This window comes from Dama dama, chromosome 11 (genome assembly GCF_033118175.1).
Source record: "Dama dama isolate Ldn47 chromosome 11, ASM3311817v1, whole genome shotgun sequence".
Lineage (NCBI taxonomy): Eukaryota > Metazoa > Chordata > Mammalia > Artiodactyla > Cervidae > Dama > Dama dama.
The window spans coordinates 11054227-11077982 of NC_083691.1; the positions used below are offsets into that span (position 1 = coordinate 11054227).

General features: G+C 38.9%; 1 protein-coding gene and 1 long non-coding RNA gene across 5 annotated transcripts in view; one reads left to right on the forward strand and one right to left on the reverse strand.

Moving 5' to 3' along the window:
• LOC133064491 (uncharacterized) overlaps window positions 1-13812 on the reverse strand; it is a 51127-nt gene extending 37315 nt beyond the window's left edge. For both annotated transcript variants that reach the window (XR_009694642.1, XR_009694643.1), the window contains exon 1: window positions 13395-13812. This is a non-coding gene — a long non-coding RNA (uncharacterized LOC133064491). The remainder of the gene's footprint in view (window positions 1-13394) is intronic.
• NR6A1 (nuclear receptor subfamily 6 group A member 1) overlaps window positions 1-23756 on the forward strand; it is a 214333-nt gene that overhangs the window by 86098 nt on the left and 104479 nt on the right. The gene's annotated exons all lie outside the window — the stretch shown is intronic.

A 23756-nucleotide genomic window follows, 5' to 3' on the forward strand; every position in this document is an offset into this window, starting at 1 on the left:
CCTTTTGCTCAAGATTAAGGTGTTTTTGTGCTTAACTTGCTATAGGGTAAGTTTTCAGTGACTCTTTGGATGAGTAAATTGAACTGTTATTGAATGTTTGATAAGAATATTTGAATGAATAACAAAAGACCAACTCTAAACTTACTTTAAAGAAAGCCAGTTGATTTCCAGCCACAAATTTTGAGCAGTGCAATTCTATTTTTGTTTAGATCATATCCACCAGCAAACTTGGAACTCTGTCTGGCTCTTTAAAAGAAAAAAACTTCCTAAAGGAAGAGAACTATTAATAATTGAACACTGCTCTGTTGGGCACTGGGCACTTTGTCATTTAGGACAGCTGTATGAAGAACTTTGGTATTTTTCCATGTTACAGCTGAGGCAACTGAGGCTCAGAGAATATTAGTTAGAAATTTAGTAGTAAAGCTTTAATTAAACCCATGTTGTCATCAGTTCAGTTGAGTTCAGTCGCTCGGTCGTGTCCAACTCTTTGTGACCCCGTGAACTGCAGCACACCAGGCTTCCCTGTCATGACCAACTCCTGGAGCTTGCTCAAAGTCATGTCCATTGAGTCGGTGATGCCATCCATTCATCTCATCCTCTGTTGTCCCCTTCTCCTCCCACCTTCAATCTTTCCCAGCATCAGTGTCTTTTACAGTGAGACAGTTCTTCGCATCAGGTGGCCAAAGTATTGAAGCTTCAGCTTCAGCATTAGTCCTTGTAATGAATATTTAGGACTGGTTTCCTTTAGGATTGACTGGTTTGATGTCCTTGCAGTCTAAGGGATTCTCAAAAGAGTCTTCTCCAGCACCACAGTTCAAAAGCATCTGTTCTTTGGTGCTAAGCTTTCTTTATGGTTCAGCTCTCACATCCATACATGACTACTGGAAAAACCATAGCTTTGACTATATGGATCTTTGTCAGCAAAGTAATGTCTCTGATTTTTAATATGCTGTGTAGGTTTATCATAGCTTTTCTTCTAAGGAGCAAATGTCTTTTAATTTCATAGCTGCAGTCACCTGTGGCAGTGATTTTGGAGCCCAAGAAAATAAAGTCTGTCACTGTTTCCATTGCTTCCCCACCTGCTTGTCATGACATGATGGGATCGGATGCCATGGTCTTCATTTCTTGAATGTTGAGCTTTAAGCCAGCTTTTTCACTCTCCTCTTTCACTTTCATCAAGAGGCTCTTTAGTTCCTCTTTGCTTTCTGCTCTAAGGGTGGTGTCATCTGCATATCTGAGGTAATTGATATTTCTCCCGGCAGTCTTGATTCCAGCTTGTGCTTCATCCAGCCTGGCATTTCTCATGATGTACTCTGCATATAAGTTAAATAAGCAGGGTGACAATATATAGCCTTGATGTACTCCTTTCCTGATTTGGAACCAGTCTGTTCTTCCATGTCCATTTCTAACTCTTGCTTCTTGACCTGCATACAGATTTCTCAGGAGAAAGGTAAGGTGATCTAGTATTCCCACCTCATTTAAAAATTTCCCATAGTTTGTTGTGATCCACACAGTCAAAGGCTTTAGTGTAGTTAGTGAAGCAGAAGTAGATGTTTTTCTGGAATTATCTTTTTCGATGATCCAGCAGATGTTGGCACTTTGATCTGGTTCCTCTGCCTTTTCTAAATCCAGCTTGAACATCTGTAAATTCTTGGTTCACATACTGTTGAATCCTAGCTTGGAGAATTTTGAGCATTACTTTGCTTGCATGTGAAGTGAGTGCAATTGTGCAGTAGTTTGACCATTCTTTGGCATTGCCCTTCTTTGGGATTGGAATGAAAACTGACCTTTTCCAGTCCTGTGGCCACTGATGAATTTTCCAAATTTGCTGCTATATTGAGTGCAGCATTTTAACAGCATCCTCTTACAATTTGAAGTAGCTCAGTTGGAAATCTGTCATGTCCACTAGCTTTGTTCCTTGTGATGCTCCCCCAGGCCCACTTGACTTCACACTCCAGGATGTCTGGCTTTAGGTGAGTGATCAAATCATTGTGGTTATCTGGGTCATTAAGAACTTTTTTGTCTAGTTCTTCTGTGTATTCTTGCCACCTCTCCTTAATACCTTCTGCTTCTGTTAGGTCCATACCGTTTCTGTCCTTTATTGTGCCCTTCATTGCATGAAATGTTTTCTTGATATCTCTAATCTTCTTGAAGAGATTTCTAGTCTTTTCAGTCTGTTGTTTTCCTCTATTTCTTTGCATGGATCACTTAGGAAGGCTTTCTTATCTCTTCTTGCTATTCTTTGGAACTCTGCATTCAGCTGGATATATCGTTCCTTTTCTCCTTTGCTTTTCACCTCTCTTCTCAGCTATTTGTAAGGCCCTCTCAGACAACCATTTTGCCCTTTTGCATTTCTTTTTCTTGGGGATGGTTTGGCATGTTGTCATACTGTCTGTCAGAGAAGGCATTGGCAACCCACTCCAGTACTCTTGCATGGAAAATCCCAGGGATGGCGGAGCCTGATGGGCTGCTGTCTATGGGGTCGCACAGAGTTGGACACGACTGAAGCAACTTAGCAGCAGCAGCAGCAGCATACTGTCTGTGCTTTTTTTCTCTATATTTTGCTACCTGCCCAAAATTAAGAATCTGTTTGGGTGAATTCTAGTTATCTGTTCAGTTCAGTTCAGTTCAGTTCAGTTGCTCAGTCGTGTCCGACTCTTTGCAACCCAATGAATCACAGCACGCCAGGCCTCCCTGTCCATCACGAACTCCCGGAGTTTACTCAAACTCATGTCCATCAAGTTGGTGATGCCATCCAGCCATCTCATCCTCTGTTGTCCCCTTCTCCTCCTGTCCCCAACCCCTCCCAGCATCAGGGTCTTTTCCAGTGAGTCAACTCTTCGCTCGAGGTGGCCAAAGTACTGGATTTTCAGCTTCAGCATCAGTCCTTCCAGTGAACACCCAGGACTGATCTCCTTTAGGATGGACTGGTTAGATCTCCTTGCAGTCTAAGGGACTCTCAAGAGTCTTCTCCAACACCATAGTTCAAAAGCATCATTTTTTTGGTACTCAGCTTTCCTCACAGTCCAACTCGCACATCCATACATGACCACTGGAAAAACCATAGCCTTGACCAGATGGACCTTTGTTGACAAAGTAATGTCTCTGCTTTTTAATATGCTATCTAGGTTGGTCATAGCTTTCCTTCCAAGGAGTAAGCGTCTTTTAATTTCATGGCTGCAGTCACCATCTGCAGTGATTTTGGAGCCCAAAAAAATAAAGTCTGACACTGTTTCCACTGTCTCCCATCTATTTCCCATGAAGTGATGGGACCAGAGGCCACGTTATCTGTTATCAAAAAATAAATGTGAATTTCTAGGAACTATTAAGGCCGAAGTACCTGGAGAAGGAAATGGCAACCCACTCCAGTATTCTTGCCTGGAAAAGTCCATGGACAGTGGAGCCTGGCGGGCTGAAGTCCGTAGGATTACATGACTGAGTGTGTGTGCGCGAGGGTGGAGGGAGATGGGTTGGTAGCAATAAAGTGGTAGAACTAAAAAAAAAAAAAAATTTAAAGCTAAAGTACCTTAAAATAATGTTAATGATAATTTTGCTTTACTATTTACAATAGGCTTTCACATTCACATATAATCCAGAAATGCTGTTCTTTTAAGATATTACATATCCATTTAAGGAGCCTGGTAGGCCACAGTCCATGGGGTCGCAAAGAGTCGGACACGAGTGAGCAACTTCACTTCACTTCAAACAACATTAAAATATAAGCATAGAGCATTGGTACAGTGGACACGAGTCTATTTTTGAAAACAATGGATTTCCCCGAATTACACTATATTGTTTATACTTAAGTAAGTTTTTGAGAAATCATATAGTTCTTTCTATTTTTTCTGGAGACTTGAAACCTATTAAATAAATGATATCTAGCTATTTTAAAAGTTCCATGCATAATTTAGACTATATACTTGGCTGACATTCAGGAATCTATTTTCATCATATGTAAAGTTGCAATGTACTGTCCCATATTCTTGTGATCCTGGAAGCTAGTTCTTTTCAAAGTTAGAAGCAGACAAAAATTTGCCCAGTTTTTGATAGGAAAAATTTTAAAGGGAGGTAAATGTGCCAGCAAACCATAGAAAATCAAACTGCTGTAGGGAACTGAACAATTTCCCAAGAACCACTCATCTGGACTCTGTTCTTCCTAGCAGTTTTGACAATGGACAAGCTTTCCAAGGTTCAGTATCCTTATCAATAAAATAGGTGCTAATAGTACTAGATTCTTGAGGTGGTTTTGATCATTAAATGGCATGTTTAGAAAAACACTACACAGGTTCTGATGTGTTCAGTCCAGTTCAGCCGCTCAGTTGTGTCCGACTCTGCGACCCCATGAAGTGCAGCACGCCAGGCCTCCCTGTCCATCACCAACTCCTGGAGTTTACCCAAACTCATGTCCATTGAGTCGGTGATGCCATCTAACCATCTCATCCTCTGTTGTCCCTTCTCCTCCTGCCTTCAATCTTTCCCAGCATCAGGGTCTTTCCAATGATGCGTAGTAGACCTTTAATAATTATTTGTTATTATTTGGGAAGGATGTGTTTTTGAAACGTATTAGTTATATATAGATAACAGAGTCCTAACAGATGCAAAACTTTACCAGAAATCTGTCCTTTTCCATGGAGCTGGTCAGCTTTCATTTTTGGAGCAGGCAGTTACTGTGACAGTTTCTCTTCTATTATATACACATACTCTATCTACAGGAAACCTGGGCCATCATTTTCTCTTAAGGAGAAATCCCTCTTGTCAGATTGAAAATAAGCATTTACAGGGGAAATTATGAAGAAATGAAAAGTGGTAGTACTTTTGTTAGTCTGTGGAAAGTGAGAGTTTTTCCTTCCTGTCATTACTTGACTCCCTCTTGACTGTGGGCACTTGGACAAAGATTATTGTGTGCTGGTAAGTGGTCGTGCAAGTAGGATCTAGTCAGTTAGATTGTATTGGATTTGGGCTTTTTTTTTTCCCTAAAGAAATTTTGATTTTTAAGTTGATCATTCAGTACAGTGTGTGTCCTGAAAGGTTTTCCTTTTTTTTTGAGCCATGGTATGAAGCATTTAATATTTCAATTAGGCAGGGCAAATGTTACATGATATAAGAGGGCCAGACTGGGAAGCATACTGAAGGCTAGTGTTTTCAGGAAAGAACTTGTCTTAAGGACTTTAGATCTCTTCTCTTCTTATACATATACCTGAAACAAAGCTGTCACTCAATAAAGCTTTATTAAATAAGTGTTATTCTTGGTTATTTTCTTGCTCTGGTAAGAATTTATAGTATTTTTTTTTATTGCATTTGGGAAACCAAAAATTTATATCCATGTTTAATACTCTTTGCTTCCTCCTAAAATTTGAAACTAATTCAGATTTGAAAATACTGATTTTTGTGCATCCTAAATTATCATTACAGTTTTCCATGTCATTTTTCTCCCAAAGGTGGGAACTGACTCTTGATTCATGTCATTGTTTCCAAGTAATGAACACATCCTCTAGAGTATTTTGTTTTGATTTGATTTGTGTTTACTTCTGAAATTTTGGGGGTCTAATGTTTAGCTTCCCTGTATCTTATTGGAAGGTTTTCAAGATTTCTGTCAATTGCCTAACATTTATAGGTATGTATAATTTATCTTACTAGAGAGATTCTTCTATTTTTTTGTCCTTATTTCACTTTGAGTTTTCCTTTAAAACTCTTCTGATTTCATTATTGAAGAAATGGAAACCTTATTATATTTGGGTACCAGTTCATTATGTATAGCACATCCTCAGTGGTTAGGGTGAGACTTGGGCTCTTAGTGTCTGTTAGTAGTAATGTAAATTGAACTAAAAAAGTTATCAGAAAGGTAGATAGTGATTCGTGTATCAATATGTTCACTACAGTGTTATTTATAATAGAAAACAACTGGAAACCACCTGGATATCTTTTTTTAAAAGTCATTTTTACAGACTTTAAGAAATGTTTATAAGTGAACAAATTAGAATATAAAATTGTATATAAAGAATTGATTCCACTGTATGTGAACTATACCGAGATATTATTAAGAATTTTCTCTGTAAGTGAGATTATAGGTGACAAATTTTCTTTATTTTTTTATTAGCCAAATTTTATGAATAGATAAGGTGTTACAAATATAGTGACAGAAAAATTAACAGTATTTTAAAAATCACTCATAACTACAAATAACACTAGAAGGAATTTTACTACATAAAGATGAAAAAATAAGTTATTTTATAAACTATATCACTATAGTTGACCAGGAATTTTCTTTCAGAGACATTCCTTTCTCAATGAGGCTTATCTATAATGATCTTTAGAGGAAAAGATATACTTTCTTTGCCCTGCTTGATGTCTGTGGTAGACTTGAGAATCCAGATCTTTTAGTTAAGTTTCATCTGTACAATTTCTGATTAAATTGACTGAAATAGTGTATTACTAGAAATATAAAATGTCCTACCCTTTGAAATCTGTGTGAATGCAAGGATCCATTTCACCATTAAAATCATAACTTCAAAGTATTTTTTTTTCTCATATATTCTTGCTGTCTTGTGTTTAGCATATGCAACCAGAAACTGTTTAATAACCAGAAATAGCAGTTCATCCATTAATGACTCTTATTCTGCTTATCTCTTAACACCTGAAATATGTATTTTAGGTACACATATGCCATTGAAACCTTTTATAAAAAAAACTAGAGTGATTCTCAGATGCATGGATATGAAAGCAGGATGAATAATAGTAATATCTTCTATTTGTAAAACTTGAGCTATGTTTGTCAAGCATCTGTGGTATTCTAGGCACTATGCTAGGCACTGACAATTATTTTTCACAGCAGTTCTTTAAAGTAGTAGTATTCCTGCCACCCTCATCTCTGCGGCCGCGACCCCCCCCCCCCCGCCCAGAAGCAGATTTGTCTAGGGTCACGCAGTCGGTGAGTGCTTAAGCTGAGACTGGATTCAAGTCTTTGTGACTATGATGCTGAAGGATAGGATTTTTGTTTTGTTTGCTATTTTACATATATTCAGTGCCTAGAATGAGGCTTAGCATGTACTAAGCATTCAACAGATAGCCTTTGAAAGAATGAACTATATACCTAGAAGCCTTTAAGTGGCCAAGCAAAAGAGACTGCCTGTTCCAGTAATATAGGATTATACAGAGAAGTGAGCCTGACAAAATGTAATGCTATTAGAAAGCCAAATGGAGGTACTTCTAACAAAATCTAGATCACAGTAACAGATGACAGATTGGGAACCTATTTTTTTATTTAACTGTCAAATTTGTTCTAAGTACATTTGCCAGATCTTTTTTCCACTTGCCTTTGATATTCAGTGAACAAAGAAAAAGCAAAAGACCACCTGATATTGGGTCCTTGCTGGTGGGGGAAAAAAAAATCTGTTTGGAAATCCAAGTTCTGTTACGTATTAAGAAACTAGAATGGTAATTTCTTGATTGGGATTTGGATAGCAGGAGCCTCAGATTCTGTGGAAATAACATTGTGCTGTTGTGGTATATGGATATACTTTTATCTATTGTTAACAGCAACTCTTGATATAGTCCTATGACAACAAAGACTAAATTCCAGTTGGAAGTGAGTTAATCCAGTTAATATTAGTTACTTCATAGACATGGTTCTAATTTGTACAGAAGCCCAGTTGTGACTCTGGCCCTAGCCATGGCTTCTCTTTATATTTATCATCCATGTCTCAGATATTTTTGGTTGCTAACAGGTAGCTGTGTAATCATGATGGTCGTAGTATGCACCATTAAAGGAAATGGTAAGTTCTAAGAATGTAGTCTTAGGAGAGGGTAAAGGAAATATGTATCACATTTAATGTTCCAGTGTATCATGATCTGTTCCCAGATTAGACAGTCCTAACTCAGACCCCCTTTATGCTGTCCCCTCCAGAACTTATCTTGTTCTTCAATCATCCTCTATCAAAAGGAGCCTGAGTTTTTGTATAAGATAGTGGTTTGCCACAGATCTGAGTAGTGGTTACCGTGGAACCAGTCTCTGTGTTTAAAGGTGTTTTGTTTCCTTAATTGCTTGAAATCCATTAAGATCTTGTAGTTTAGCATCTCTCTTTGCTTGAATCAAATGAAGCTAAGGGTGTACCTTCTTTCATATTCTTATGAACTTCATCATCAAAGGATGGCAGGGCAGTTTCCCCAAATTATTGGATCCATTCTCAAAGTTTCTAAACTCACATGCCTACCATTTTTTAAATGAGATGACTGCTAGCAATTGTTATCTCAGTTAATAACTTAGCAGCTCTACGAGGGCAACTTCTGTATCAGTTTTGTTCATCATTCAGCCTGGGTCTAGCACTGTGCATGATCCATGTTTGAATAGCCTCTGACAGATCAAAATTTTTCACCTCCAAGTGCTCTGTCATTTAGCCTCCAGTATAGATGTATTTTTTGAACCACCACTGGTAACAAAGATTCATAAGTGAGTTGTTAAAAGTCACCTAGCTAAATAGTGGCAGAGCTAAAATTTGATGCCATATCTAATCCAGCCAGTTTCTGGGATGTGAACCTAGGTTTTTGGATTTTGCAGTATAGCACATTATCTCCCCTAAACGTAGTTCTGCTGTTTGCTTTAGAAAATCTCTTGCTTTTCATGCTCTGAAAAGATTTTGTGACATGGTCAACATTCTTCAGTTATTTGGCATGACCATTAAGATTAAAACACCTACTATTTCTAGTTTCTGCTAGATTATTTTCAACATTAAAATGAGTCTACAGATGTAGTACAGCTCTTGCCCAGGAATTCCTTCTATGACTGGTTTTATTTTATTTTTTAAAGTTTTTATTGAAGTATAATTGGTTTATATTGTTGTGTTAGTTTCAGGTGTATGGCTTTGATTTTTAAAAGACATGAATTTTCTTTCTCATACCTGCAGGAAGCTATTTTAATTTCTTAGTCATGGGCAATATTAGAGTTTTCATGTTTTTGTTTTAATCACCAAGAATTAGTAGAAATGTTATTCAAAAAATGTCTCCAGGAAATATTATTTCTTAATTTAAGAAATGATTCTTATATACTAAATAGCATTAAATTAGTATTAAAAACATCTAATGATATTAAAATTTGTTGTTCCACCTACCTTTTAAAATGATACTTTTCTTATATTCATTCAGTCCATTTAATATTTCTAAGACTTTGTGAAATTCTTTGTGCAGTGTTGACAGCTTTCGTCTTCATATGTTTGTTTTAATTAAACAGAGAATTGTCTGTGCTGTATATTAGCCTGGACCCTTCTATTTCCATTCTCTGTGTTTGGTAAGAGTCTCAGACAGTGAACTGAACCTTAAGCCCTTACTGTGTTTTCACAGAATTGACATTTCCAGAGTATTTTCTAATGTGCCAGGAGCAGTTCAAGATCTTTTATATATATGATCCTTGAACCTTAAAATGACTGTCAGGAAGGTATTAATATTTGCATTTTATGTGTGAGGAGTCTGAGACAAAGAGAGGAAGTGACTTATTGAAGATCACATAGTAAATAAGTGGCAGAGCCAGGAATCTAACCAATGTCCACCTGACCTTAAAAACCAGTTTCTTGCACCAAGCAGGAATAGGATGGGTTGAGAATGCATCCAAATTGAAGAACCTCATATTCATGTTTATCATGTCTGTTTTATTTGATGGTTAAGACCTGTAGTCATGACACTAAATGCCATTCTGGAACATTTTACTGTGGCCACTGCTGCGTGTCTGCCATTACTGTCTTAATATTCTTTATAACCTTCATTATCGACCAAGGAAAAAAATGAAATCTTTGGTTTCAAAATACCTGTTTTAGACATCTCTTAAGTATCATGGTACTCACTACCTTGTCATTGTGGTTTTTGCTTAGAGATCAGTTTCTTTCATGTCGAGCTGGATGTGCAGTTGCAAACATGTTCTGGATATAAGCATGGTCTAGATGGGCTTCCCAGGTGGTGTTAGTGATAAAGAACATGCCTGACAATGCAGGAGACATAAGAGATGTGGGTTCCATCCCTGGATCAGGAAGATCCCCTGGAGGAGGGCATGGCAACCCACTCCAGTATTCTTGCCTGGAGAATCCCATGGACATAGGAGCCTGGTGGGCTACTGTTCATAGGGTCGCAAAGAATCAGACATGACTGTAGTGACTTAGCAAGCACACTCTGTAGATCAGTACTGTCCAACAGAACCTTCTGCAGTTGGAAGTCCAGTTTTTTGCTTTGTCCAGTATAATAGTCACTAGTTACATACATGGGGCTATTGAGTGCTTGAAACGCATGCACCTGGTGTGACTGAGCAACTGAAATTTTAAGTTTTATTTAATTTTTATTTAATTCAAATAAAAATAGCCATGTAATTATAGCATAGTTTGAGGTTGTGATTGATCCTTGTGTTTGATGAGTAATGATAGAATTTGAAGAAATCCAATAATTAGTAGTAGTTTAAAAGTTGCATATTGGTTTTCCAACAACATAAAATTTGGTGTGTGTTTATCCTAAAGCCATAGGACCAAATAGAGTACAATAGTTCATATTTCCAAAGCACTTTATGATCATTCACAATCTCATCTGATGAGTATTTCAGGTATGATATCATTTGGGACTTGTGTTTGCTAATGGATCACAGAAGAAGGAAGAACAAAACTGTTTACAACTTTCTTGTGCCGTGTCCCCTCTTGTTGAAATGGACATCATTCTGGCCCCTTGGTGCTCAGGTTGCAGCATGAGAGCTTGGAGAGAAACCCATGTACTGTTTCCTTCTGCTCTTTGAGATTGAAGGATATCCCTCTCCCCTCACCTAGAATTACCATTAATGCCATTTCTTATATCTAAAGAGAAAGTGGAGACAGTTTCTATATTTAGCCAGCAATCTATATAATAGTTTGATGGCCAATAAAAGAAAATGTAGTTTTCCTTTTTACTATTTCAAAGTAAATCCTCAGGGCTTCAATTTTAGTTCTTTGTTTTGGAAAATACGACCCAGAACTCAGAAATGTTCTACCTAAGATTAGTTTTTAAATTGATGTCTTCCAAAGAAACTTTGGATGGAATTAAATAATAGATTTTATATGATAGCTTGAAAAAGAATTTGTTTCCCTCGAGTTTTGATACAGTTTCATTTTGCTTTCCTGGTCTTATGAAATAATTTGTAGACCCTATTAATTTTGTTATGTGTCACTTGTGTTACTTAGTAAATTTTTTTTGCTGTCATTTTATTTGTAAAATACCCCTCTCCTTTCTATCAGAGTTCACAACTAATCAACTCTGGGTGCTTTTGATTTTTCTGACTATGCCAGGGCATTGAATGAAGTTCCCTGTAGTGAGAAAAGAGAGCACATGGGACTCGTGACTTTATGTACTCCAACAATAGAGCTTTTATGACATTGGAGGTGGTTAAAAAAGCTAGAAGTAGCTCTTAAACATGGCATCGCTGTGTTGCCCTTTTTTTTTTTTTTTTTTTGTATTCTTAGAGCTGCCAGGAGTGCATCAGGCCTGTAATTTCCTGTTCTCTGAATCCCCCATCTTTCTCCAGCTCCAAGCTTTGTGTCCCACAGCCTGTGACTCTGTGCTAACAAATCGCTATTGTCCAGTGGGGCGAATGGTGGCTGGAACTAAAGAATTGCTGTCTGGTTTCTATTCAAATCCAGGTAGTGAGATATATGAATGGACTTTTCGAATCGTCATGTGAATAACGTCTGCTCGGCATGAAGGCTCAGAGCCATACTAGGAAAGATTAACTCCTAGGCTGACCACTAACATTTTTTGTGATAGGAGGTAGAAACATTCCCAAGTATCATTTTATTCACACTTAATTTTCCATTTCATCTTCCAGAAGTAGAGTTAGCCATTCAACTCTTTGGCTACTTTTCTCTCAGGTGGTAGTGTTTCTGTTGGTAATATGGAAGTTTGGGAAAATGCTAAGTTGTTTTTAACTTAGAGCACTGTTGTTTTCCGTGAAAAGTTTTCTACTTTACATCTATGATGACATAAAGTTATCTTTGTAGCATACTTGGAAAAATGAGAGAGAGAGAGAGAGAGAGAGAGAGAGAGAGAGAGGCTTTCTCTGAGAAATCAACCAAAAATGCTTTCTAACCGTTGAAGGGAAAATCTCCTTTTTTTCCGGTGCATTCTGAATACTACTTTGCTTTTTTTTTCCTCCCACCCAAAGCACAAATTTATACAAAGAAAACAGAAACAACTTCAAATGCAATGTATTAACCAAACAAACAAACCTCTTTCAAATTAGGAACCATCGTAAACATTTGTAAGTATAGCAGAATCGGGATTTTTTAAAATTAGGTTGGAAGCTTGACTATAATTCATAATCCTCGTTATCCTTGGAAAATTGTTACGTTATCTTTCTCCTGTATACCTGAAAAAATGTCCACAGGCTTAAAGGACCATGCTTTTTACATTCCTTCCATATCGCAGGTACTGTGGAACGGGAGAGCCTTTTATGTTTCTTTTTGTCTTAAACTCAGACAGCTTTGTAAGCAGTAGTGTGTAGATTACAAGAGTTAGACAAAAGCAGGCGCGACTGAGAAGAGTTGAGGGGGGGAGAGCTTGGGGCACTTCCTGTCACTCAACACATTCCAGATCACTAAAAAATTTCCACACCCTCTGCGTTTCCCTCCTGCCCACCCCAGATCCCAGTATTTTCTGATTGCATATGTTGTGGTTATTCATCACACTCCTTTGCTATCACTGGGCCCTGGCAAGACTGCTTCAGAGAAGATGCATTCCTTTAGATTGCACAAAGCGTAGCTGGGAAAATGGCTGGCAGTTTCAGAATCTAGTCACGATCGCACGCATGAGCACCTCACACATCCATGCCCCTTTCCCCCCCCTCTCCTGCCCCTGCAGCTGGCTGACCTGTCTCACCCACTGCTGGCCTATCGAACGGCCAGGACTGTCTGGTTTTGGCTCATGCCTTTGTCCATGTCTGGCTTAGTTCCTCTCTGTCTACGCTTGCCTCTACCCCCACCGCCCCAGGCGGCACAAGTGTTTGGCCACACAAAACTACAGATAGAAAAGGTGGTAAAAACTTCAAACTTTGCTAGATTTTCCAACAGTTTATTCTTTCGTTTATTCAATTTCTCCCTTCTTTCATACTTCATTTTAAGAAAACAAATACGAAATTAATTATCTAAAGGCAAAGAATGCAAAGCAACCTTTGTGTTCCTTATAATAACTGACTTCATAACTCTCTCCAGCTGCGTTATGGGGTGTGTATAAAAAGCTTCTGTTCTGAGAACAAAGGAGCACGTGCAGAAATGAGACTAAAAAATCCACTGACAGTATTTCACCACACAAATAACTTAAAAGATTTTAGTCAAGACTCTCAACAGATTCAATGTTAAAATGGTTTTTAGTTAAAAAAAAAAAAAAAAATTGAAAGTGCTTACCCAGTAAAAGAACCGAAGTAGTCCTGAACTGTTACGTAAGACTTTTTACAGTTGGATCTTTGTCAAAAGGGGGTGGGGGTGATGGGAGAAAGCAGCAACAACAATCAAAAAAGTTCGAGCTGCTGTGGCTTAGAGGACAACTTCTGTGTTTCCAGATAGGATTCTTGCTGCAGAAATGGAACTCCCAGCCAGCACAGCATCCTGTCCCAGTAGAGAAATGAGTTTGTCAGTTTGAAAAAAAAAAAAGAAGGTACTGGAACCCAGACTAGATGAGGTATTGAACCGCGCCAGATTTCCTTGCAGCCCTGTCTGCTCAGCTCGCATTGAACTATATATGACCCAGATGATGGACAGAAGCACATTCAGTCATGTGCACACTGGAAGAAAGCGGATTTGCTGGTCCCTGGCAGTGTTGGGGTTTGTCTTCTGATTGGGCTGTGCCCTGATCAGTGAAATGTGAAGCCCTCACCATTCAGAGGCCGTAATTCAGGGCTGGCAGTTTGAGTGTCTGGCTGCCTCTAGTCCCTGAGAGAGACTTTGAAGGTGTTGCTTTTGTTTGGTGACATTACCCACTCAGAGGCTACTTACACCTATGTACTAGTATTAGGAGCAATGCTAGTCTTTCTGAAATGCCAGAAGGAAGCCAACTTTGCCTGAATTCTGTACCATCTTATTGTTAATGAACTTTGTTCTAACTTAACCGAATTATTTGATTTGAGAATTTTTGTGATCTTAACCAATGTTTATGTCCAGACCACACCCCAGCTGTGATTTTATGGGTTTGATAAGGTAAGAATAAAGGTAGCATTTGACTTTGAAGCTTCCTAGATGATATAAATTGTTCTTAATGAAAATTGGATGGATGGACAGCAGAGAAGTTTGGGATTCTGGAGTCTTTGAATGTGTTCTGAAGAAGCTTTATCTCTTACTATTGCCTTGGTGAAGCTGTCACTCTTATCCTAGTCCTTAATCACATAGGCAGCTGCTGGGGGGAAGCTACTGAAGTGTTTACCCCATTGAACTGTGACATAGTCTTTAATTATGCAAGATAACCACAGTCTACTCTCTCTAGTCTATCTGAACTAGGGTCCTTGGGATTTATTTTCTGTCTTTCTGGGCCACTAGGAAACAAGGTCATTTTTGGACTGTTGGTTGTGACATTTTTGTTTAGTATATTAAAGTTGCTTTGTTTAATGTAAATTGACATTAAAAAAATTGAATAAAGTTGTTTATGGGACCTTAGCACTGATGATAGGAAATCTAGACTACATGGACCAATTGATTCCTCCCCACTCCCCCCACCGCCCCGGGGACTTTCTTGTCTCTTTAGGAATTAGCTTATATATAATCCTAAACTGGTATTTAGACATAAAAATACTTTGGTTTATTTTCTGCACTTTTTAGACTTTTAGAAATAAATCCATGGACAGTGTATAGCATCTGTCAATTTTGTTGTAAATTCTGGGTTTGGGTGTTTAAGGACTTGTTATTTCTTAGATGTCATGTAGTATCTTATATATGGCAACTGCCTAGGAATTCTCTTGTCTTAACCTGGAGAAGCTGGGTTGATACACTATGGGATATAACAGTGATCAAAGTCAGAGAAGAAGGGATGCACACGCTCTGTAAACTACAGAGCAGTCATTCCTTTTTTTCTTTAAATTGTGGTAAAATACACATAATGTAATATTTATTATTTTAACCATTTTTAAGTCTACAGTTTTGTAGCATTAGGTACATTTACATTGTTGTGCAATCATCCTTGCCATTTTCTCCAGAGCATTTTCATCATTTCCCAAAACTGAAACTTTGTACCTGACATAACATTAACTTCTTATTCCTTCCTGCCCCAGCCTCTGGCAACCACTATTCTTTCTGTCTCTATGAATTTGACTACTCGAGATAAAAGTAGAATCATACAGTGTTTATCTTTTTGTGACTGGCTTACTTCACTTAGCTTAGTGTCCTCTAGGGTTATTCATGTTATAGCATGTGTCAGAATTTCCTTCCTTTTTAAGGTTGAATAATATTCACTTGTATGTATAGACCACATTTTGTTCATCTGCTGATGAACACTTAGTTGCTTCCACCTTTTGGCTATTAAAACAGTCATTCTCACAGATTTCCCTGATGGTCCAATGATTAAGAATCCGCAGCTTTACAGTGCAGGGAATTCAACTTCAGTCCCTGCTTGGAGAACTAGAATCCAATATGCCCTTTTGAGCCCTCGCCACAGCTAGAAAATCCGTGTTCTGCAACTAAAGATCCAGTTGATACAACAGAGTTCCCACATGCCCCAGCTAAGATCCAACAAAGCCAAATAAATACAACAAATTTTTAAAAATACATTTTAAAAAAGACAATCATTCTTGATCATTCTTCTTGTAATCTTAAGAGGGCTTCTTTACAGAGCTGTTCTGACCATCTTACCATCTGACCATCCTTTTTATAAGCTGGAAGGGTTTTGATGTGCCTTTTAACTCTAGACTGACTGACTAGATCCTAATATCAAATTTACTAGAACATGGCAGATTCTTTTCAGGCTTCTTGGATGAGACTTAATACATAATTCTTCTATGCTTATTTTTTATGGGTTTATCATTTCCTTTTTTGAGCTTCCCTAGTGGCTGCCGTCTATGGGGTCGCACAGAGTCGGACACGACTGAAGTGACTTAGCAGCAGCAGCAGTGGCTTAGAGGGTCAAGCGTCTGTCTGCAATGCAGAAGACCTGGGTTCGATCCCTGGGTCGGGAAGATCCTCTGGAGAAGGAAATGGCAACCCACTCCAGTACCCTTGCCCGGAAAATTCCATGGACAGAGGAGCCCGGTAGGCTACAGTCCATGGGATCGCAAAGAGCCGGACACGACTGAGCGACTTCACTTTTCACTTTCTTTTCCTTTTACACTGTGAGCTCTTCCTGGGCAGAGACTATGGTCAATTTTTTTGGAATTGTGCCTTTTATATCAATAAAAATTAGTTGGAAGAGTGTGAATTAATTAATAATAATAGAATAATAGCTGATTTTATTGGTTTTTTATTATGTGCAAGACTCTAACACATGTTTATTGTATGTATTATTTAACTTTCAAAACAACTCTGAGATAAGTACTGTTATCCTCATTTAATATTAATAAGTAAGATAACTTGTTCAAGGCTTCACAGCATTGAAAAGATAAAACTAGGATTTGAACCTTGTCTCTTTTGGCTCCTGAGCCGTTATGGAAACTTGATAGTGACATGATGATCAGTATGTTTAAAAGCAGATTAAGCCTATGCATTGATTCTGCATCAGTTTTTCTTTCATTAGGCATCAGGAGCTATAGCCCTGTGATAGATACGATTCCTGAGTGGATACTTGGAGGAAAGCTTGCCAGTTAATTACTTGAACCTTCCACAGGGCTGAACAATCCCTTGTTGAACTCAGTTTGCAGATATTCCTGTGTATGTAAATTTTCTTTCTTACATTATTTTCAAAGTGCAGTTAAATGAATGCACTAAAACGTGTCGATGTTCTTCATATACATACATATATTTATATTGTACTGTTCTAGGTGCTAAGGAGAGTCAGGAATAAAAAAGAATGCTTCTCTAAGGAAGTGAATATACAAGCTGAGAGCCAAATGATGACGAGAAGAATCCTTGACTATAAAGATCTTGAGGAAGTGTGATCTGGGCAATGAGAATGAGATATAAGAGTTCTAAGATATTAGTAGGATTCAGTTTGGTGTGTTTGAAGAGCAGGAAGAGGAGGATAGCTGGAATGGAGTGAACGCAGGGAAGAGGTCATGTTGAAGAGGTGGGATGGGACCCTATCATGTAGGGTCTTGTGAGCTGTGATAAGTAACTTGGATTTTTTTCCCAAATTTGATTTTCTTTTTTCCCCAAATGGTGGGAAGTTGGAAGGTTTTAAGCAGAAGAGTCCTCTTGCCACTACTGCAAAGCACATGGGATCTTAGTTCCCATACCCTCTGCAGTGGAAATGCGGAGTTCTAACTACTCGAACACCAGTGAATTCTGCTGACAGTACCTTTAACTGGAGTCCTTCCCAGGCTGGAGACTTTGCCAAGGCTTTTGTGTGTTAGTGGCCAGCTCCAGTTGTGCTAGCAGAATGATACCTCTTTATAAGAGTGATAGAGCTACCATTGGTTGCGTTGCTCTTTTCACATCAGCAAGTCTCTTGTTTTCACAACATTGCTGTTTTTGGATAGGGTTTTGTATGCTAGTTTTTTGTATTAATTTAGGCTAAAATTCAATTTTAATTAGACTTGATCTTTCAGTGTCAGTAATTTAAAAAAACATTTGCTTTGCACATGTTGATGACTTATTGTTTAATTTACATGATGTACTTAAAGTCATACTGATAGGAATCTGAAATTGATAAATAAAGCAATCTGAAATGGTTAAATAGTATTTTCCAGTATTCTTAAATAAAGTTGTAATTAGATATTTTGACTCTAGTAGGATTAATTGCTAACATTTCTCCCATATTATTTGACTTTTTTCAAAAATTCTGAAAAATATTGAACATCACATACCTGATAGTCTCATAGGTCAGTTCAGTTCAGTTGCTCAGTCGTGTCTGACTCTTTGTGACCCCATGGACTTGCCAGGCTTCCCTGTCCATCACTGACTCCCAGAGCTTGCTCAAACTCATGTCCATCGAGTTGGTGATGCCATCCAACCATCTCATCCTCTGTTGTCCCCTTCTCCTCCCGCCTTCAATCTTTCCTAGCATCAGGGTCTGTTCCAGTGAGTCACTTCTTTGCATCAGGTGGCCAAAGTATTGGAGTTTCCGTCTCAGCATCAGTCCTTCCAATGAATATTCAGGACTGATTTCCTTTAGGGTGAACTGGTTGGATCTCCTTGCAGTCCCAAGGGACTCTCAAGAGTCTTCTCCAACACCACAGTTCAAAAGCATCAATTCTTCGGCGCTTAGCTTTCTTTATAGTCCAACTCTCACATCCATACATGACTACTGGGAAAACCATGGCTTTGACTAGACAGACCTTTGTTGGCAAAGTAATGTCTCTGCTTTTTAATATATTTTCTAGGTTGGTCATAACTTTTCTTCCAAGGAGTAAGTGTCTTTTAATTTCATGGCTTCAGTCACCATCTGCAGTGATTTTGGAGGCCAAAAAAATAAAGTCTGTCACTTTTCCCACTGTTTCTCCTTCTGTTTGCCATGAAGTGATGGGACCAGATGCCATGATCTTAGTTTTCTGAATGTTGAGCTTTAAGCCAACTTTTTCACTCTACTCTTTCACTTTCGTCAAGAGGCTCTTTAGTTTGGGCCTTGCTCAGTAATACTTTAATCCACTTATCTGCTGATGGGTGGGGTTGTGCTCCCTCCCTGTTAGTTGTTTGTCCTGAGGCAACCCAGCCCTGGGGTCTGCTGGCTCTATGGTTGATGGTGACCTCCAGGAAGGCTTACACCAAAGCAGACCTTTCAGGATTGCCTCTGCCAGTGCCCCCATCCCTGTGGGTGAACCCCTGTTGACCTATGCTTCCACCAGAGACTCTCCAACACTAGCAGGTAGTTTTGGTTCAGTCTCCTGTGGAGTCACTACTTTGCTCTGGATCTTGATGCACACAAGATTTTGTTTGTGCCCTCTTAAGACTGGAGTGTCTGTTTCCCCCAGTCCTGTGGAAGTCCTGTAATCAAATCCTGCTTGCCTTCAACGTGAGACTAGAGATCTCTTCAAGAAAATTAGAGTTATCAGGAAAACATTTCCTGCAAAGATGGGCACCATAAATTAGGACAGAAATGGTATGGACCTAACAGAAGCAGGAGATATTAAGGAGAGGTGGCAATAATACACAGAAGAACTATACAAAAAATCTTCATGACTCAGATTACCAGCCACGATGGTGTGATCACTCACCTAGAGCCAGACATCCTAGATGCGAAGTCAAGTGGGCCTTAGGAAGCATCACTATGAACAAGTGGAGGTGATGGAATTCCAGTTAAGCTATTTCAGATCCTAAAAGATGATACTGTTAAGTGCTGCACTGCAACATGCCAGCAAATTTGGAAAACTCATCAGTGGCCGAAGGGCTGGAAAAGATCAGTTTTCATTCCAATCCCAAAGAAAGGCAATGCCAAAGAATGTTCAAACTACTGCACAGTTGCATTCATAACACACTAGGAAAGTAATGCTCAAAATTCTCCAAGCCAGGTTTCAACAGTATGCGAACCATGAACTTACAGATGTTCAAGCTGGATTTAGAAAAGGCAGAGGAACCAGAGGTCAAATTGCCAACATCCATTGGATCACAGAAAAAGCAAGGGAGTTCCAGAAAAACATCTACTTCTGCTTTATTGACTATGCCAAAGCCTTTGACTGTGTAGATCACAACAAACTGTGGAACATCCTTAAAGAGATGGGAATTAAAAAAAAAAAAAAAAAGAGATGGGAATACCAGACCACCTTATCTGCCTCCTGAGAAATCAGTATGCAGGTCAAGAAGCAACAGTTAGACCTGGACATGGAACAACAGACTGGTTCCAAATGGGGAAAGGAGTACGTCAAGGCTGTATATTGTCACCCTGCTTATTTAACTTATATGCAGAATACATCATGTGAAATGTCGGGCTTGATGAAGCACAAGCTGGAATCAAGACTGCCAGAAGAAATATCAGTAACCTCAGATTTGCAGATGACAGCACCCTTATGGCAGAAAGCAAAGAAGAACTAAAGAGCCTCTTGATGAAAGTGAAAGAGGAGAGTGAAAGAGTTGGCTTAAAACTCAACATTCAGAAAACTAAGATCATGGCATCTGGTCCCATCACTTCATGGTAAATAGATGGGGAAGCAGTGGGAACAGTGAGAGACTTTATTTTCTTGGTCTTCAAAATCACTGCAGATGGTAACTGCAGCCATGAAATTAAAAGACGCTTACTCCTTGGAAGAAAAGTTATGACCAACATAGACAGTATATTAAAAAGCAGAAACATTATTTTGCTGACAAAGGTCCGTCTCATCAAAGATATGGTTTTTCCAGTAGTCATGTATGGAAATGAGAGTTGGACTGTAAAGTAAGCTGAGCACTGAAAAATTGATGCTTTTGAACTGTGGTGTTGGAGAAGACTCTTGAGAGTCCCTTGGACTGCAGGGAGATCCAATCAGTCCATCCTTAAAGGAAATCAGTCCTGAATATTCATTGGAAGGACTGATGCTGAAGCGAAACTCCAATACTTTGGCCACCCGATGCAAAGAACTGACTCACTGGAAAAGACCCTGATGCTGCGAAAGACTGAAGGTGGGAAGAGAATGGGACGACAGAGGATGAGATGGTTGGATGTCGTCACTGACTCGATGGACATGAATTTGAGCAAGCTCCAGGAGTTGGTGATGAACAGTGAAGCCTGGTGTGCTGCAGTCCATGCAATCGCAAAGAGTCAGACATGAGTGAGCAACTGAACTGAGCCTTCAAGGTCAGATTCCCTGGAGATTCCCAGACTCTGTTGGATCCCAGGGCTGGGAAGCCTGACATGGTGCTCAGAACCTTCATTAACAATGGGAGAACTTCTTTGGTATTATTGTTCTCCAGTTTGTGGGTCACCCACCCCACCGGCATGGAATTTGGTTTAATTGTGATTGCGCCCCTCCTACCGTCTTGCTGCAGCTTCTTCTTTGTCTTTGGATGTGAATTATCTTTTATTGGTAGGTTCCAGCATCCTTCTGTTGATGGTTAACAGCTATTTGCTATTTTGGTGCTCTTGCAAGAGGTGATGAGTGCATTTCCTTCTACTTCGCCATCTTGAACCAGAATATACTTGTCCTTATTATTTATAGTCATTTGATTTTCTTTTTACTTGAAAATGTTATTTATAAACCACTAAATTGACATTAAAACCCATTGAAGGGGCATCCTGAACTTTGAAAAACATTATAGAGGAGAAATCTGAGGCTCAGAGAGGTTATAATTTGTCCAGTGTCACATAGCAAGGAAATATCAGAGCTGGTACTTAAATAGCTTGATTCTAAAGCCCTTACTTGGTACATTGTGTAACTTTTCTAGTGATGATAATCTTCAGTCGATCTGAACAAAACTAAAACACCATAAATGACCTTTGATAATGATCTTTAATAATAATATGCATCCTGTGCTCAGTCACTTCAATCAGTCCGACTCTTTGCAACCCTATGGACTGCAGGCCACCAGGCTGCTCCGTCCATGGGATTCTCCAGGCAAGAATACTGGAGTCGTTTGCCATGCCCTCCTCCAGGGGATGTTCGCGACCCAGGGATTGAATGTGCATCTCTCTGTCTGTTGAATTGGCAGGGAGTTCTTTACCAGGAGAAGCCCAATAATGATTATATAAAATGTAAATTTTCTAAAACAGAGGCTGCAGGGTGGGACAGAAATATTCTTTCTCTGATCATGTCCTCTGCCTTTTTCAAAGAGCTCTTGGCCACTCAGAGCTGTCTTCTGTATCTTGGACAGAATGCAGTTGATACTACTCATTAGTTGTTCTGGGAACCAGCAGATTCCCAAAGCACTTGTATCTCATTATTCATTAGCCTAGCCCTGAGCTAATCTTGGCTTCTTAAAATAATAGCTGTGTGAGACCTAGCTTCTGAGAGTGCGAACATGGCCTCTCAAAAGCGATCTGTTGCAACGTAACTTGTAGTCAGTGCTCAGCTACAAGACAGGATATACCCAGTGTCTGAGTCCAGCCCTTCTGTTTTCTGATCTGGTTATGGTAGTACTGGTTGAGTTAATTTTAAAGAAAAGAGAAATCATGTCCTCCTCTCCCCTGGAGGATAAGGGAAGGGGAAGGGAATTAATGCTTGTTGTTTACTATGAGTCACGTGGTTTACTCTAGGCCCTTTTGACATAGGTTTTAATTTAATTCTCTTGACAATTCCATGAGAGAAAGGTTACTATCCCTACTTTTTTCATTTATTTCTCAAGTTAGCATAAAGGAAAATTAACTGTTGGTTATATCTTTTTTTGAATTTCAACACGTGTGATTTATGTAACCACCTCCACCATCAGGATACAGAACAGTTACAGCGCCCCCTGCCCCAAAACTATTTTGCGTATTACCCTTATTTTACAGAGAAGAATTGAGACTCAGGGAGAGGAAATGATTCTTAAACAGTCAGAAAGTCAGGTAGTGACTGAGGTTGGCACGGAAGCTAAACTATACCTAACTTTGAAAATCACACCTTCACATCAGAGCTGAATTGGAGCTCTGAATTGACGAGACTTTGTGGAAGTGGACATTTCTAGGCTTAAAGAATAAAGGGTTATGCCATAGGATGGAAGCCTTTGAAAACCCAACACTGTGGAACTAGAGCTCCTTTCTTATTCCTATGTAGTGTGGGGTTTGCCTTGTACACCGCCAACACTTTTAATCAGTACAGATTGATGTTTTTATCTTCATGGAGTAGCTTTTCAATGAAAAACAGAAGTTTAATCTTCTGCTTATGTCCTTTATTAACCAGCTGGGTCTTGTTTTTGTTTTTCCTTTCTTCTGCCATGACTTGGACATAGGTGTTTTTCTTTGCTGGGCTTAAATTGAGTTGACTCTCCAAAGCTTCTGAACCACTTTGTTTCTTGAATAGACAAAAATAGTCAGGTGCCTCAGTGTCTGCTAGGGAATAGAGTAAAATCACATGGGTAGGATTGGGTTGAAGGCATGAGCCATAAAACATTACCCTTGTGGCTGCCAGGAAAGTGTTCATTTTTTTTAAGAGACTGGTCCAATGTTAGTGATTGATTATATAATTAAAATAGGAATTTTGGATAATTTCTTTAGGTATATGATAAAGTTACTTTTCCTCTTCCGTTTTGTCTTCCCATGGATCACATCAAGGGTAAAGATGGGAAAGTAGATTGGGCAAATAAACAAAAAAGATTTGAGAACCACAATAGGCCAAGCTGGGTGGTAGGTGCTTTGCAAAACTGTTAATTTGAATTCTTACAATGTCCTTATTGAGTTGGCATTGTCATTTCCTCCTTATACAAATGAGGAAACTTGAGGTACAGAGGTTAAGTATTTTCTTCAACATTCCTAAGACAGAGCCAGTAATCTAACTCAGATGTTTTTTATGGGGTGTTGTTTTTTTTGGTCTGTATGGATTTTGTTTTGTTTTTATTTTGGTGTGGCTCCAGTGCTGTCTTTTTGTATTATATATTTGCTATATTCACTAAAGCACTTCCAGTGCCTCTTAAGGGCATTGCCAGGGTTCAGAGAATGGTGGTGGTGATTGTACCCCTTAGGACAGACTTTTTTTCCTCTAAAGTATCAAAATCATTCTTGAGCGTGTTAAATTTAAAAAGAGATTCAGTTCAGAGCTGTGTTATGGTGCTGTCAACATAATTTACAAATTCAGGCTATCAAAATCTTCA